This window comes from Platichthys flesus, chromosome 24, assembly GCF_949316205.1.
Source record: "Platichthys flesus chromosome 24, fPlaFle2.1, whole genome shotgun sequence".
In the NCBI taxonomy this organism is placed as follows: domain Eukaryota; kingdom Metazoa; phylum Chordata; class Actinopteri; order Pleuronectiformes; family Pleuronectidae; genus Platichthys; species Platichthys flesus.
The window spans coordinates 7,756,714-7,762,191 of NC_084968.1; positions in this window are offsets into that span (position 1 = coordinate 7,756,714).

Here is a 5,478-nt window from a genome sequence, read left to right on the forward strand (position 1 = left end):
TATGGTTTTTCCAGTGTCAGCATTAAAATAACACGATAATCTACGCATCAACTTTTCACTTAACCCTTATCCACACACACACACACACACACACACACACACACACACACACACACACACACACACACACACACACACACACACAGGCAGTCGGAGCGATCTCGTTTTGACCTGCCAAATCCAGCTTGTTTCCGAAAGTCTTCGGGGAAGTTAAATCTTCTTACTGGGATATTGATAGCTTCAGAAACAGTCGGAGTGAGGGGGAATGTTAATTACAAATGTTTCGGAACAAGATCAGTGTGAAATCCCTGCTGTGCCGGAGCCTGTTCTGGCTCCACCGCTTTGTGTCGGTCTCTCTCTTTCTGGTGAAGGTAACGCTTGCAGTCGGGAGAAGCAGGGATTTTCGAAGCACGGCAGCGATCTGAAGAATAACCACATGAACGGCTAGTGACGCAACTTGAATAGTATTATTTTTGGGATAGTCGAGCCACTTACAACTAGCTCATTAACAAAAAAGAGAAACTTTATTTGTAAGCTTTCCCCTCATTACGTAGGTCAGCAGCGTAATTAGACAATCTTCTAAACTGCTGGTTTAACCAATTAAAACTGTTGTCAGACCAACAATCCAAAACCTATATATAATCAGTTACCTTTTCATGTTTGAGAAAGAGCAAATACTAAAAATGTTGACGACTGAAATGATAAATCCACAATCTAAATAGTAGTCGATTCATTTTCTGTGGATCAACCAAACCCTGAATCGACTAATCACTTCCTCATTACGTCTCCAGGAGGACCGACTATTCTGAATTGGAAGCATGAAATGAAAATACTTTATCATCGTGAACACACCCAGAGCCGTAAAGATGTCATACCTTTCCCTTCCTCTGTTCTGCGTCTTAAGTTTACATGAATTATAAGGAAATCAACAAAACCTTGATGCGAGGGTAAGAGGCAAGAAAGAAGCTGTAGGCACTTTTCAAAATCTCTGTAGTGTCTGCAAGAAAGCCGGCAGAGATCCTAGACCTGCTAAGGGAGTTTTAAATCAAGCCCGCAGATTGTATAATATGCTAAGTCAGGGAAATTAGCATGTGTGCGTTCATATTTTTTGGGACTGTTGTGAGACATGTTTTTTTAAGTGGATGGCCTTTTGCTGAGGAAACGTGCATAGGTCTAGAAAATGGTGCCGGAGAGATTAGCCGCTCCCTCCAAAGTGAAGCCAATAGAAAACCCATTAGTTTGAGCTGATCTGGAAATTATATGGAATTGATCCTGAGGTAAGAACAGTTTTTCAAGCACGATACTTCCCATTGATTCACGCTGCCATAATTACAAATGAAAATCATTATGTCTCCCAAGTTGTATTTTGTTAGTGTCTGATGTGGGCGCACGCGGTCGTACTTCTCGTGCTTAATCATTTGTCCGTGGGTGTCATGAGAATCCTTAGATCTGATTTAAAATATGGGATTCTGACAGAAGTGCAATGAGTTTCGCTGTTTATCATTTGTTGAGCTAATAGAAGCCGAAAACATATTTGAGGTAAAGGACGTACGGAGCTGAACCCCGCGATGATACACTGTGTGTTCCATCCCATAGCTGTTCCACACCTATTCTTGCACCCTGTGCTGGGGGGCCATTTTATATGGCTCTTTGACAGTAACTCAACAGAAGCAGCGAACACAAACCGACACCAGACAGGTATTGTTCAGCGTGTTTCCAAACAGTGTGAATCACCAGCTCAATCTCCCGCCACCCACTGAGTCCTGGATGGTGCCTCATCATCATTTGAGACCTTGGGTAGGGGGGAAGTTTATTGCAGAACACCACGGCGTCTCAGGAAATCCATCCACCCACCCCGGTCTCCTCCTCCTCCCCATCCCACGCCGGCCCTTCCCCTCGACCGGGGGGCCGCCACCAATCGCAGCCGAGACAGGTGTCTTATCTCCATCGCGCAGCACAAGCACGGCCAATCTTCCAGGAAGATGGCGACTGGAATGTGACAAATCCATCTGTCCTGGTTTGAATTTGTATGCTAATTTGAAATAATAGCCCCTCTGGTGACAGTGCAAGGGAACAATTCAATCATGCCATCTCTGACAGTTGCTTTGCAGGCTTCTCTGTGATATGGGAGTATATGCATGTACTGCTGGGTTAGGCTTGATAGATTGGTTATGTAGGGGAGATGTGGCCTGTAGACTCTATGTTTAAATGGGCCTGCCAAATGAATCACCCAACTACTGAAGGCACCTATGCAGTAACATGCCTCCGCTACCGGTAGGCAGGGGGGGAACAATATTTGACTTGACCTCATTTATTTCCCCCGCAACGCTGTCGGATCGCCCTGAACTCTCACCCGATTTCCACCGCCGCAGCCTTCAATGGGACGTGTGTGAATGATCGAAACGTCCCCACAAGAAATCACACTAACGCAGTTGTTACATTGTCACACTGAATTATCTCCGGCTGTTGATTTGATGCAGCGGAAAAGCTTTCATGTGTCACCGGGCAGAAGAAGAGGCAGATCAGAGAAGAGGGAGCGCGGAACACACACAGGGGCGAGCTGAGCTGTGCCATATATTCCGAAAGGAGCCGGGGCTATACGATCTGTGATTTCTCCTGTGCCTCGAGTCCCCCCACCGCGCAAATGCATGGCACTCGCTAATCTTTAAATTAATCTACAACACGGGACAGATTATGGTCGATGGTGACAGATAAGGCTAAAGAACAAACTGCTCTTCATTTTGCTTGCGTCGCTCCTTTTACCTCACCTCCACATCAGGACCGGCTTTCTCTTAAGGCACCCAGGTGGTTCCCCCCATATTTGCAAGAGAATTTTCAAAAGACGTAAACTTGCGCAGAAATTGTACGTTTGAATAAAGACAATTAAAGGGTCAGTGTGTAGAATATAGTGACATCTAGTGGCGAGGTTGCATGTGGCAGCTGAATAGCCCTCACCTAACCCTCCCCTTCCAAACATGACAGAGAACCTTTGGAAGCCTTCAGTTGTCATAAAAACTCAAAAGGTGTTTAGTTTGTCCATTCTGGGCTACTGTAAAGAAAGTTAGCTGCCTCCATAGAGAGGACCCGCTCCTGATGTAAATATAAAGTATTTAAATATAAAGGGCTCTTTCCAGGATAAAGAATACAAGACTTCTTACAATAAAGGATTTTTATTATTCAATTTCTACTCTAGATCTCTTTCACCTTAATCTTACACACTGAACCTTTAATGTCTGGTTACTCCCCAATTTGCAGTATTGACACCGCTGACACGCCTCCTGACAATTCACTATGAAATGTGTCAGCTGTGTTACGGCCCATCGCTGCATGGCCGTCCTCTGCCTTTCTGCACTCTCACTGCTGCAGTCGATCCTCGGGGCAATTTCTGCAGGATGAGAAAAGTGCACGGCGCCGGGCCAATTGACCACACTTCAAACGGCCGCAGATCATGCGTGGCAAACCGGTCCGATCAAACGAGGAGGCGAAGAGGACTGATGAACAAAAAAAAAAAAGGCCCCGTCGAAACCGCACACGCCCGGCCTCACGATAAACAGTGTGCTAAGAGACAGCTCTCCAAATGAGCTCTGCGAGCAGCCGCCCCTCGCACGGTTCTCACCGAGCTTGAAAGATTTTCTGTGCTCAGCATGACTGCACGTGGATAAAGCAAATTCCAGTGCATAAAATTACTGGTTTTGTTCGATAGAAAGAAAACAAAGCTTAGATATGCTCAATGGAGTGGGTTTTTGTCTAAGGCTGCACGGATATCACATTAAACTACATTATGAAACTTTAATGAGGCAGACTTTATATTTTAATCAAGCATAATGGGTTTGATTAAACGTGCAAGTCGGTCTCTTGTGTATGTGGCTAATAAGTGCAATCAAACACGACATGTAAGGACAAATAATGTCTTCGTTGATAAGATGTGGGAAATAGTGATAGTGACCAATATTTTCATTATCTGTAAAACCTTGTATTGAGATTGAAACCTTAACATTTGATGCCTTCAGCCTACACTCGTCTCCGGGATGCACGAGCCCCATCATAATAAATAAAGTGTCCATAATATAATGCTTTAGTGGGTTTATGTGCAAGGGCACTCCCTGTTCCTCATTACGCATAGTAGATGTACTGTAAAGGTCCATGGAGACTGAATTGTAACAGATGAGTAAGAGGACAGCGATTCAGTTCAATGAGATTTTCATGGGAGTATCAGCTATTTTTATTTAAAGTGCAGGGTGCTGCAATGGCCTTTCAGTCTTACACCGATAATTGTGAGTCAACCTTTGGTCAAACAGTACAAATCTAGGGTGTTTGCTGAGAAGCTTTTTGCAACTAAATCTGAAATTACTTTGAGTTTCCCATGAAACACATTGCTTTTATTGTTTGAATAAGTATATGGTGATAAAAAAATCAACTCCTCATTAAAATATGTAAACTGTACAGGATTTCTGTGATAAACAAGAAGTGAGACAGCGTTAACATCTATTCTGGCATTACTGCAAGCCACGATCTTTTAAGATACAGAACTTCTGCAGTACTTATTGATTTTTCTTTCTCAGATGGGTAACCACTGTATTGCGTCGACAAAGACCAGCTTGGTTCATCATAGTGAGATGTATTGATGCTGCAACAAGTCAACAAATGATAGAACATCAAAACCAGGGAAATACAGTTGGCAGAATTAATATATATATATATAATGATAATGTCTTATTTATTATAATAAGACCAATGAACTTATAACAAATGATTTGTATTGCTTTGTTTCTGTGTTATCTGATCCTGATGCAAAGTTGGATCTCCAATTGTTTGTATTTCGCAGATTTCCTGTACTTTGATAGCAGCATTAGCATAATTAGCGTAATTTTTTTAAGAGTTATAATTTTGACTTTCAATTCTGCGTTTTGTCTTAAATCAATTCAATGCAGACCTCTGCAAACGCTGAAGCTACAAAGGGAATTGTGTCTCCCTGAAGGAAAGTATGGAAGTTAGATGTTGCAGCTACTCTGCAGTAACAGGTGATACAATACTAACAGGTCATTTACAGGGACGTCAATCATAAAACAACGCACGTGTCCGATGTCTAATGGAACAATAGTTTGTGCACCGTGGGTCCACAAGGCTGGTTCTGTAAGGTCTCCTCATGTCGCATTTCTTCTTTTTCATTGGAAAGTTGCTTCTCTTCAGTGAGGACATTAGTACTTATGTATTTTTGGATTGGATTTTTGGATTGTGTGCACACAGCTGTGTTTTTAGATTCAACACAGCAGGAAGAAAATTTTGTAAATGATTATTTTAACAATGGCTTCATTGTGAGCCAGGAAACGGGATTCACTTTGATATAACGCAGCTGTAATTAGTGTTTGCCAAGAAAATGTCTGTTCTTGTACTGATCCGCAGGGCCGTGTCCAAAATCACGTTGTAATTGCTATATGGTGCACTTTATTTACCCCCCTCTGTTTCATTAAAGTGTTT